The sequence below is a fragment of the Apus apus genome, chromosome 3 (genome assembly GCF_020740795.1).
Source record: "Apus apus isolate bApuApu2 chromosome 3, bApuApu2.pri.cur, whole genome shotgun sequence".
NCBI lineage: Eukaryota > Metazoa > Chordata > Aves > Apodiformes > Apodidae > Apus > Apus apus.
The window spans coordinates 80,695,539-80,708,822 of NC_067284.1; positions in this window are offsets into that span (position 1 = coordinate 80,695,539).

Here is a 13,284-nt window from a genome sequence, read left to right on the forward strand (position 1 = left end):
CTTAAATACTTAAACTGACTTTCCATTTGTCTCCAGAATTGTTATATATTGTTATATAGGTTCTCTATTGGCTTGACAAGTGAGCTTTGAAGCTCAGCTGTGATCAATCAGTGTTGAGCTCATACATATTTTTTATGATAAGAATGTGTTTTCCTTTCTGATCAAAGTCCAAAGAGCTGGTATTACAAATAACTTGTCTGCTATAAATAGCTGGTCTGGAAATGCTAACTGGCATCACAACTGCTTTCAGGGAGGAATCACAAGAAATGGTTTTGTGTTTGCTGGGCTGAGATGTAACCAAATGCTTCTTTCAAGCCATTCTGAAATAAACTGAGCTGATTATTGCAAGCATAAGCACTTAGGTCTGGTACACAGGTTTTCATCCATCAGAGAGGTTGCCTAGACAGCAGGGCAAGGGGATGTGTTACTAGAGTTGTATGGGAAAATAATTCCAGTAAAGTGGGTAACAGATACTTGTGGCAGGTGTAAACCTGTACTTTATGGAAGCTACAAGACTATTCTTATGTTCACTTAAAAAACCAACAACAAACAAACAAACAAAAAACAAAAAGAACCAAGACAAACAAGCCCCCCCAAAAACTTTAAAAAATTTGTAAGCATATTTCTACAAAGAATAGGGAAAACTTTAACTCAAGGGTTAACCTCCTCATGGAGGCTGGGACTAAAGCTGCTTTTTGAGGCTCTTGGAGAGCAGGTGCCCTTGGTGGGTCTTCCTGGATCAGGAGGACCTCAGGGCAGGCTGAAGATTCCTGGTCCAGAAGGAAGAGCATTTTCTGCTAAATGCAGGTGAAGTATCTTCTGATCAGCAAGTGTTTAGAAAAACTGCCTTTGCTCATACTAGAGAATGAACTTTAGGAAGAATCTCAAGCAGACTGCACTTCTGCAAGAAGAGTCTTGCACGAGACTGAATGGAAGTGCTGGGGGTCAGGGATGTGTTCGCATCATTGTGCAGCAGTTGACTAGGAGAAGTTTCCTGCTGCCATTACTTCTCGCTCTCCAGACGACAAGCTTCCCAGCTGTCAGGGCCCCTCAAGTGCGGGCCGGGTACCGGTGCCGTGGCAGCTCCAGTAGGCCAAGCCGCCGAGAGCTGTCCGCTCGGCTGCGACCGGCCTCGCACCAGGGAGCGGGGGCAGCCCTGCCCTCGCCTGCCTTTCGCCACCCTCTCCAGCGGCTTGTGGCAGAGTATTGTGGAAAGCAGGTTTTTCCTCGGTGCCCCGTGTAGGTTTCTCGCTGGCAGTTCGGTGTTTTAGGGGCGCTGGCCGACACTAGGTGTCAGTGTGGGGCTGCCACCCGGGAGCCACCGGAGCCCCGGCGGGGACAGAGCCCTGCCCGCCCCGCGCCGGCAGCAGGAGTTCCTGGGATTTTAAAAATATCGGTTAGAGCCTTTCGTTTTCCCCTTTGTCCTGAACTTTGTGGCCGTATCCAAAAGCCCCCTTTTCAACGGTCACTTTACAATACTGTGTTAAAATAGAAACCAAAACAACCTTAACCCCCCCCAACATTTGAGATCATCACCTCCTGAGTTGCCTTCGTCACAAATTACAGTAAAAAAATGGCAACGGCATCTATTAAATATAAATGTTTTTTTGTTGAAAAAGCAGACATTCAAAATAAAGCACATCTCCAGCTGTGTCTCTGGACAGGGACCATTCTGCTCTCTTTTATCTCTCTGTTTTCTGCAGGTCATGCAAAAATTACTTGACTTGGTTTGTTATTTCAAAAAGGCTGTCCTTCTGCTAGGGGTGAGGTGGGAATTTGGGCTAAAAGCTGACCCTACTCTCACCCTATGAGTTGTGTGAGAAAAGCAAAAGGTTTCCCCCAAGCTGCACTGCAAGGTGCATTGCAGGTAAGGATGTTAAGGATGCACTCCTACTCTTGTAGTGGGTTTCAGCAGAGAAAGCCTGAGACAGCAGCTGGAGCCATCACCCATAGGCACTGAGCTGGGGGTGGCAGGACCCTTGTGAGCATCTTGTGAGCATCTGTGGCATCTCCCTCCCTTGCATTCAGGGTCAGGATGCTTCCCAGACTTTAGTCCATGTGCTTTGGTTTTGCCTGGCACGTGGAGGGCTGGCCACCCAGGAGGGCAGCCACTAGGCCACAGATGTGGCATCCTGTCTCTGCACAGATACTTATTTTCACAAAGCTTGAAAAAAAGCACCCTCTGTGTCTGACCAAGCTCCTACTGAAGTCAATATGAAAGGGATCATGCTTTACATTCTTAAGGAGACATGAAGCTCATGAAGAAGGCAGTGAGGGAGCCAGATCTGAGCTGGTGTAACCTGGGGGGAGGCTGCGGAAGGACACTGTGGGCAGCTCATGCAGTGGAACGAAACTGGAGCTTAAGATGATGCACTCAAATTGTATCTGGAGACAAACAGATGCACTTTTTAACTCCAAGCAGAAGTTTTGTTTCTCTAATCTGCCAGTTGACTTTACAAGATTATTTTGTTCATTAAAAGGGGGATAGGAGCCAAGCTGCTGTTTTTCTTTATTATTTTTTTTTTTTTAAAGTACTGCTAGGTTCCATTTTCTTGACATATGAGCTTTTCCATGACTAGAGTTTCTTTTAACTGAATTCATCTTATCTGAGGGAGAAATCTCAGGCTGGATCCAGCTTATTTTATAATGAAGCAGAGCTCAAACATGAAAATGAAGTCAGAATGTGAGGGAGTAAAACATTAGGCTGGAAAAGACAAAAAAAAAAAAAAGAAAAAGAGACAATGTCCACTTTTTTTCCAACTGACTCCATCTGGAATAAAGTGGGGCCAGTGAAGACATTTTGCAATTCATATTCTTCGCTTTCCATTGCTGAGCTGCTGTTGCCACTGGTGAACATCCAGGCCCTGGCACCTTGTACAGCTGGAGCTTGCCATCACTAGTCACTTCCAGAGTCATGCCACTGCAGACCTAGCACCAGTGACGCTCTACCTAAGGTAGCAGCAAGATGTGTGCTAAAATGGGTGGTGTAGCTACTGTGTCTGTGTTGTACACAGCAGCTTTGATGGGCGTAGCTGACAGCATGCTAAAGATGCACTTTTGCTGTTGGCTGTTGCTACTGTGGAGCTGTATCTCCACAGGAGGAAAGACAAAGCAGAGGTAAGAGTAAGTCTTGTGAAGACACTGTTTCTTTGACTCTCCATCAACTCTTTGTACTGAGAGAAACAAAAACTGGGGGAAAGCCCACCTTGGCCAGGGCCAGGGAGAGCAGCTAAGCCAACACATGTTGGAAGCAGGGCCTTAGATTAAGTGATTTAGGGCATTGCCAAGCTAAATTCAGCAGATTTTCATCTAGGGGAATTTTGCCACACCTTTGGGCAACCTATTTCAGCCTTCAGTTTGTCTCACAGTAGAGAAGCTTTTCTTGTGTCTAGAGACAAAAGTTTGCCTGAAATGACTTGACTGTGCACTACAGTACACCCTCATGAAGAGAGTGCCTTCATCATTTCTACATTTCCAGGACTGAAAGACTGGGATTAAATCCCCCTGAGTCCTTGTTTCTCTAGGCTGAATGAACCCAATCCCTTCAGCCTTTTTTCATGTTCCAAGGTCTCCAACCCCATGACTAACTTGGTGCACTTACCACTCTCAATCCACCTGGGCTCTCCCCAGTTTTTCAATGTCCCTCTTGACCTGGGGGACTAAAATGGGACATAGTGCTCAGGTGCAGTGTGGGTTAGTTGCATCCCTTGATCTGCTGGATGCACTCTTGCTGATACAGCAGAGTTAGGTACTGACTTAGTTATTGGCATAGGATATATTTCATCAAGGGATTTCAAAATGCTTTGTAAGAATGTTTTAGGAACAGCTCTCTGCTTCTGTCCTCATGATGTTTTTCAAAGGAGGTCAAAGCTTCTTCAGCCCTCTCATCTACAGATCAGAAGGATTAAATCTATTATTTTAACTGCCCTCTTCCTTTTGGCAAAACACAAATGCCTCATCTTCTGCAGTGTGTAACTCTAGAAAGAAATGTACAGGGGAGAAAAGACCCTCTTGGAGAGTAAGAAGGATGCATCAGTTTTACAGAAACATGAAATGCAACAAAATCTTCAGTTTTATTTTATTCATATACCTAATGAAATAGATTAAACATTTTCTAAACTGTTCTATAAATGAAACACAATTATTTTCTTAACTATTTCCCTGACAAACATGAGAGAGATATAAAAATGACCCCTGGCTCTGATGTCAATCATGGTATAAAAAAGCATTTCCCAGCTTGGCAACTTCTCCACTAGACCCATGCCGACATGGTGGCATGTTCTTGAGGAGAGTGCACTGGTCTTCTTTCCCAGCTCTGTGCTCTACAGAATGCCAGACTTTCATCCAAGCAGAGATATATTCCTCGCTTTCTTCATCCTTAAAACAGAAACAATGGTACTTGATTTCCCTTTGGAAGCAGCAGGAGAGAAATGTTAGTGACCTCCACCACAGCTATCAGGGTATTTTTCTTGTCTGCAGGCATTTGGAGAAATAGCAGTATTATATTGTGTGACACCTGGGAGGTCCTCCATGCCATCTTACATTCAGAGCACACTCAAATTGCCTTTGGCAGATGCTTTTCCAATGCGCACATGAAAAGCTCTGGTGTGGTGACCCATAGCTCCCCAGCATGGGCCTGCCAGGGCTTTGCTGCCGTTCCCAGGGGGCACTTGCATTGGGATGTCCTCTCTGCAACTTAATTCCAATTGTCTTCCTATCCCAGCAGACTGGTTAAACTCTCCCACCTCCTTTGCAGCTACCAGTTTTGATTGTGAAAATCTTATTGCATCTCTTCTCAGTTTTCTCTTCCCTGGCAGGAACAGCCCTAATTCTCTCCATCCTTTGCTATGCCATGACTAGTAGTTCTTGCTGCTTTCCTCCAGGCTGCTGGTCAATGCTTCTTCAAAATGTAGCATCCTAAATTACTTATTTCTGATGAAGCCAGACTGGTGCCAAATGGGGGGAGTATCACTTCATGTTTTCACACATCTCACCATGGGATGGTGTGACCCAGCATGATGCTCACTCTTCCCTGCAGCAGCAAGGTGGTGACACACACTAACACCTAGATTCATCAGAACAGCTGTGTAACCAGCTGTCGCCTTGTCAGATGTCTGCTCATCCAGAAACCCATGCAAGGTTTTCACTTTCTCTTGTCCTTATCACACTGCCTTCTGTTTGTTAGAGTTTCTCCAGTTTGGCTAGATAATCTTGAATTCCTAGGCTGTCTCCTGTGTATTGGAAGTCCTTCCACCCTAGCCCTAATCTGCAAATGTAATAATCATAATCCATGCTCTCTGTGTCCAAGGCATTAATGCAGATACAGTGTAGTACCATAGAACAGCTTCAGTGAAATCTATGCTTGATGCACCCTTCCAGTTTGTCCAGGGATTTTCTGACAATGATTTTTTAGAACAAGTTTTCTAATCAAGTCTGAACTTCTCTTATGATAGTGTCACATTGACTCAAGTCACCTCCACTTACAAGTATGATAAATGAGAAAATGCCAAAGCTTTACTGTAGTCAGTCTGCCATGACCTTGGTCACCCTCCCCAGATTCTCAGGCAACCTCAGGCAGCACTGAGATAGCTTCTGCCACTGGTGGAAATACCTGTGGGGAATTTCACTAGGCATAGCCAGTTTGAAAAATCTAATTTATTTAAATGGTCTTTTAAGACAGATTTAGATACCTCTTTTATTTTTTTTATTTATTTTTTTTTTTTTTAGCACCCTGAAATTTCAGGCAGCTTTGTCAGCTGTCCAATCACATGACCCTTTCAGTGGAAACATAAATAAATCTATTAAACATTGGCATTATTTGCATTGATAGATTTCAGTGATAGAAATGGGAGTAGGGAAAGGACTACCCAGTTCACTCCAGTGGTCATACAGGTATAACATAATGCAGACTACACAAGTCTCTGCACCTAACATGCCAAACCCACTTTAACAAGTTCCTGCCTGGAAGATATTACCCTGCCTTTTGCCTTTCCACCCTGCTGGGTGAACAGCCTTTGCAAGCCTCCAGGTACCACTGTTTGGGTGGCAAAACAGGCTGTGGCCGAAAAGGAAGGCCAGGGGAAACAGTTTTGAAGGCAGGAGGTTGCTGTGGTGGCCTGAGGAGTGAAGCTCCAGCATGGGCTGTCATGGCCAAAGGGCCTCTCACAGAATCACAGAATCCTATGGGTTGGAAGAGACCTCGAAAGATCATCTAGTCCAACCCCCCTGCCAGAGCAGGGTCACCTAGAGTACATCACACAGGAATACATCCAGGTGGGTCTTCAATGTCTCCAGTGAAGGAGACTCCACAACCTTTCTGGGCAGCCTGTTCCAGTGCTCTGTCACTCTCACAGTAAAAAAAAAAATTCCTGATATTCACATTGAACCTCCTATGCTCCAGTTTGCATCCATTACCCCTTGTCCTATCCCTAGACATCACTGAAAAAAGCTTAACTCCATCTTCCTGACACTCACCCTTTACATATTTGTAAACACTGATGAGGTCACCCCTCAGTCTCCTTTTCTCCAAGCTCAAGAGACCCAGCTCCCTCAGCCTTTCCTCATAAGGGAGATGTTCCACTCCCTTAATCATCCTTGTGGCTCTACGCTGGACTCTTTCAAGCAGTTCCCTGTCCTTCCTGAACTGAGGTGCCCAGAACTGGACACAATACTCCAGATGCGGCCTCACCAAGGCAGAATAGATGGGGAGGAGAACCTCTCTTGACCGACTAACCACATCCTTTCTAATACACCCCAGGATGCCATTGGCCTTCTTGGCCACAAGGGCACATTGCTGGCTCATGGAATCATCCTCCTGTCTACCAGGACCCCGAGGTCCCTTTCCCCTACACTGCTCTCCAGCAGGTCAGCCCCCAGCCTGTACTGGTACATTATGTTTTTCTTCCCCAAATGCAAGACTCTACACTTGCCCTTGTTGAATTTCATTAAGTTTCTCCCCGCCCAACTCTCCAGCCTGTCAAGGTCTCATTGAATGGCAGCACAGCCTTCTGGTGTGTCAGCCACTCCTCCCAGCTTAGTGTCATCAGCAAACTTGCTGAGGGTACATTCTGTACCCTCATCCAGGTCGTTGATGAAGATGTTGAACAACACCGGTCCCAGTATTGACCCAAGAGGGACTCCACTAGTCACAGACCTCCAACTAGATTCTTCCCCATTGACTACAACTCTCTGATTTCTTCCTTTCAACCAGTTCTTGATCCACCTCTCCCTCAGCCCTTGGTGCAAGGAGGGAGAGGTGCAAGGCTTGGGCTAGGTGCAGGGCTTTGGGCTGGTGGTGGCACAGTGAGGAGGGAAAATACAAATAAGATGTCCAGGAGGGAACCTGCAGGATAACAGCAATGCTCATCAACTAAACAATGTTCTTGCTAATTTTTGTACCACTTCTTGTTCTCAATTCAAAGGGAAAGACACTTTATTCAGGGCTTTACCCTTTCCTGCAACAATCCCCGATTTCCTTGGGACTTGCTCAAGGCTCTGTGTTGGCCATGCTATGTCTTACTCTTCAATGTTTTATCCAGCATTTGCATCATCATCCCTGATCAAAGACCCTCAGAATTGTCCCCAGGCTGTAAAAACGGGTTAAACGTCCAACGATCTCGTTTCCAATTCAGTGAAGTATTATACAAGCAGCCATAAATGCTGATCTTTTAATAAAAAGAGCAGCTTCACATGCAATTGTTTACTTTAATCAATGTACAAAGCAAAAATTTTCTTAGAATGCTACATTATTGTTGTTTTTTTAGAAAAAAACAACTAAGTGGTCCTTTAATGAATGTTAATCTCTGACAGATGGCTCTGTCCATCTGGCACTACTGAAGAGTGTAAAGGTCTGGAAAATTGATTTAAAATTGTATATTCATTAGAAACAACTAAAACTATTCTTTTCATCCTGGGAGTAAATGATGGTGCCAAAGCACCACTAATAAATTCCACTGCCAAGAAGTGGGAAAGAGTTTGCAGACAGAACTAACGCCTTGAACAGTTTTTCTCCCTTCATTGTTATGAAGCATTTAAAAAAAAAAAAAAAAATCCTGTGAACAAAGTGCAATATCCCTCACAGACAGATTCGCTCAAGCTCTGGTTCCTACTGAAGGAAGGTCCCGTATCAGCACCTGCCTTGATTTCTGGTATGAGGGAGGGGCATCCCTGACAGAAAGGTAGAATTGGAGATTCTGCCTCCAAGTGTGCCTGGCTCAGTGCAACACCTGAAGGGATGATGTTGGACCACTATCGCTGCCTCTCCCACCAGACCAGCAATTTTATACTCAACCAACCTGCTGCAAAGGTCTGAAGCTCTTGCCAGCTGCCCCAGCAGCTTGAGGTGCTGAGGGCATCGCCTGGAGCAGGTAGTCGGGGGAGAGGGAATACAAGAACAGACTCAGTGGGGGAAAGCAGAGCTGCACACCAGCCCTATGGGCGAAGGAGGAGGAGATTGGGACCCTATAAAAAGTCTGCAGAAAGGGGTCAAGAAGGGAGGTGAATCCACATGAAACCAGGATTTATCAATACTGCTGCTCAGGGAGCAATGTTACTTACGCAGGCATCAGCTTCAGAAAAGTTAAAAAGGCAGGAGAGGCCCTGCAACTAACAGTTGAGCAGATATTTTTTACTAAAACAAAGAATTTGCCATCTTCAGAGCATGATACCACCTTCCATGGTGGTCTGTGTGGTGAATCCCCTCGGATGTCTGATGAACTTGAGCGGATTACTACACTGCTCTGGGAATCTGAAATGCTATTTGGATGTTGTCATGCTCAGAGAATAAAGCAACACTTTGTTTATGACAAAATAAACATTTATCTGTTATTCTTTCTGCTTTTAGCACCATTAAATACTCAGCCTGAGAAGGAATACCACTTTTATATTAATCCTGGAATAAGAAACCATGATTCTATGTCAGTTCAGGAAAAGTTCCTTCTGTCTGCAACAGGCAATTGTCTTAATTTGAATCAGAAAGGGGTTGAAGTTTGAATATTGTTTCATGCTGAAGGAAAAATATTAATTTGTCCTGAAGATCAGAACGGAGTATTCAGTATTCCTCCAGCAGGTGGATTCTATATTTAGAGTGACAACACACAAGGTTTTCTTAGTAATGGTAATTTATTTGTTTTTTTTACAAAAAACATGCCCTAAAGTTAAATGCTTAGAAAATTACTGCTTTGCATTTAAAAAGTGCTTTCTCTTTTTGGATTTCCAAGTCGTATTAGCCTCTTAAATCTGTATGGAAAAGTCTTAGATTATTTATTAAAAAGGAAACTAATCCAGGTTCTTGCTATAAGATAGCAATCTATTAAAATTTGTAATTTCACTAAATATTTATTTTCTGGTGGTATTTTAATAGTGGAGTGTCTGACAACAGAAGAGTAATTTCCATCAATGTTCAACTGGATGATTTTAAAGGCTCTAAAAAACAAAAAATCAGCTTTCAAACCTCCAGAGGCAACCTCTTACTCACAGAAATGCTGTCCTGGTTTGGTTGGGATAGAATCCTAGGCCAACTGTGCCATGTGGGCTGTGAGCACTTGTGAGTCAGCTGGGAGCTGAACCTAGGAAGGGTAAATGCCCGGGCAGGTGGCTTGGATTAGCCAGCAGGTGTATTCCATACCATAAATGACAGGCTAGATATAAAGGGGGAAATACCCTTCCCTTCCTTTCAAGGGCCATCATTACTGGAGGGACTCTCAGAATATTTCTCCTAGGGGCTGTTTTCCTTTTTGTTGGGAGTGCTGTGTGTAGACTGGGCTGAGTATAGCTTTGTGTACTTTATGTTAGCATTAGTATTAATATTAGTTCTGCTGTGTCATGAAATCTGTATTTAGTTGCAACATTTGGGTTTTTTCTGCCTTTTTTTTTTTTTTTTCTGGAGGTGCCTATCCTGAGACTCAGTGCTGGAAGACCTCTTGGATGTAGCAGCCTTCTTGTGCTGAACCCCTTGGCAATGGCCATGCCATGCCACTTTCAAAAAAATTGCAACTATTTTTTCTTCTGCTTTTATTAATTTTGTTGTGACATTTTATTAATCTTGATGTGTTACACCTTGTGTTAATAGAATGTCAGATGCCCCCAACATTCCTTGTGAATTGTAAAAATATGAAGAACCAACAAAGAAGTGAAGAGAATGAAGGTGGAGTATCTTTGTCTTTTTTTCTATATTAAGCACACAGATATCTATCTATCAATCACAATAAAAGATACATTCAACTAAGGCAAGCATTCACTGCTCCAGAACATGCTCTTCATGTACCTCAAATCCTGACAACTAAAGAGTTTTTCATCTTGACCTTTAATTGGATTTTTTTTAATTTTTTTTTTGGTCCAGTTTTTTATGAATGAAGACTGCTTGCTTTTGCTCCCCCCACAGCAAGTAGTGGTGAGTGCAGCAGGACAGTGGTCCTCCTCAGATCAGACTGGCATCACAAATAAATCGCTCTCCTTGGGACAAAGTAGTGTCACACTGTTTTGCAGAGCTGCACCTGGTAAAATGTGGTTTGTACATGTGTGTGCACTAGTGCCCATGCTCAAGAACAAGTTATTACTGGCTTGGTTCAGAAAAGTCTTCCTTTCCAATTCTTCTTATATTTTAGTTAGTTGGCTCAGGCTTTCAAACATCAAATCTAAATTATGAGTAGTATGCTTTTCCTGCTGTGTTCACAGAATGACAGAACAGTTGTGGTTGCAAAAGACCTTTGAGATTGAGCCCAACCATAATCCAGCTATTAACTGAACTCTACAAAGTCCAGTGCTTTACCATGTTATGAAGCAGCACACTGTAACTCATTTAAATACCTCCAGAGATGGTGATTCAACCTCCCTAGAGAGACTTTCAGTATTTAATTACCTTTTCAATGAAGAAGTTTCTTCTAATATGTAATCTAAGCCTCCCCTGGTACAACATGAGCCCATTTCCAGCCACTCTTCCCCAGGCCTCTAGCTTTGCATGGTGGTGTCGTGGTCCAAGTGCAGGACCCAGCACTTGGCCTTGTTAAACCACATGCAATTGGCCTCAGCCCATCAATCCAGCCTGTCCAGGTCCTTCTGTAGAGCCTTCCTACCCTCAGGCAGATCAACAGTCCCTCCCAACTTGATGTTATCTGCAGACCTACTGAGGGTGCACTTGATCCCCTTGCCCAGCTCATTAATAAAGATATTAAAGAGAACTGAGCCCTGGAGAACACCAATTGTAACCAGTCACCAGCTGGGTTTTACTCCACCACAACACTGTGGGCCTAGCCAACCAGTTTTATACCTAGCAAAGAGTATGCTGGTCTAAGCCATGTTTAACCAGGTTTCTCCAGGAGAATCCTGTGGAAAACAATGTTCAGGTAAGTGACATCCACAGCATTTCACTCATCCACTGAGAAGGTCACCTTGTCATAGAAGGAGATCAGGTTAGTCAAGCAGGACCTGCCTTTCATGAACCCATGCTGACTTGGCCTGATCACCTGGTTGTCTTACACATGCTGCCTAATGGTACTCAAGGTGATCTAATCCATAACCTTCCCCAGAACTGAAGCCAGACTGACAGGCCTGTAGTTCTCTGGATCCTCCTTCCAGCCCTTCTCCAGTCTACTGGGACATCCCCAGTTAGTCAGGGCTCCTGGAAATTTTGGAAAGTGGCTTGGTGAGAACTTCTGCCAGCTCCCTCAATACCCTTCGGTGTTACCTGTCTGGCCCTGTAGACTTGTGTATGTCCAAGTGGTGCGGCAGGTTGCTAACCACCTCCTCTTGAATTATAGGGGCTTCAAACTGCTCCCTGTCTTCCAGCTCAGGGTACTGGGTACCCAGTGAGCAACTTGTCCTACTACTAAAGACTGAGGCAAAGAAGGCATTGAGCACCTCAGCCTTCTCTCATACCTAATTACTGTTTCCCCCTGCATCCAATAAGAGATAGAGGGTCTTCTTAGTCCTCCTTTTGTTGTTAATGCTTTTCTTGTTATCTTTGACAGCTGCAGCCCTTCTGATTCTTTCCCTGCTGTGGCCTGCCACTTTTTTCAAAGGCCACATACAATGGGTAAATTGTGGTACCCTTTAAAGAGGACTGAAACCCAGGTGATTCTATGGGTCAGGGATCCTTTACAGCTTGCCACCAGGAGATGTACTTGCAAAGGTCCTGACTTAGTGCTCTTCTCCAGACCTTGAGCACCCAAACCTTTGTTCTATCTTTATGGCCAGTGATAACATCTTGCTTTTTCAGAACCAAAAATAGGATCATGGGATCCTTTAAAAGAAAAAAAAAAAAAAAAAGGCATTTGTGGTAATGACTAGATTTTAAATTAGTGGTTTGAACACCTGCTCAGGAAATGAGACATATGCATTTTAAGACTTTCTTTGCTGGAGAACATTCAAACCCACATCAGAGAGACTCAGCAAGGAAGAGCCTGTAGCCAGGGGATGAGAGAGTGCACTAGGGGCACAGAGGGCAGGTCTGCTTACACATTGCACTCTAGCCTTTGGATGAAAAGCAAAAATAAATTTGGGAAGACTGGAGCCTAGCTAGCCTTCTGAGTCATAATTCCTCCTGCCTGGTCTTTTCTTCTGTGCTTTCTGGAGCAGCTGCTGACCCTGGGACAGATACTTAAAATTATTACCTTGGAATAAAACTGCCTTGATAGAAACCTCCCAGAAAAAAGGCACAGGTGCTTTGTAACTGACTGTGAGTTATTGAGATCGGCCATGTGCTCACAGCCTTCAATTTACTTTCATCTATCTACCTTTGTGGTAAAAACTACCGTCACTCCAATGAAAGAGATGTCAGTGTCTCTATGTAAAAATGCAAGTGGTGGTCACAACAACAGCAGACTTTTGCTCCACACATACTGATTTAAATGCTGACATGCAGTTCCTCTCTCTGGAAATACCAGCTCAAAAGGGTTGCACAGCACTCAGATGCTTTAAAAGAGAGTGGCTCCATTGGAATATGTTCTGTATGAAAGCCACCCTGTCAGCTGTTTGTACCTTCCTCAGTGCAAAGACAGCAGAAATCCTGTGTTGCCATGGGGACAAACTCTGGTAATGGTTTTCCATGACCCTCACTGGTCAGGATGAAAGTGGGACTGTCTTTCCTGGTGTAAGAGGCCTGAGCCCATTCATGGAGAAGCACACATTTTTCTAAACCTAAAAAACCAAAGGAGAACAGAATTTAATCCAACAGCTATTTAGAATAAAATTCATGAGCAGATCTGCCCTTCCACTGCCAAGGGTGTGCTCTGTGGAATTCAGGCATTTTATAGCAATTTTCAGACTACCAGAGGGTCTCTCGGAGCC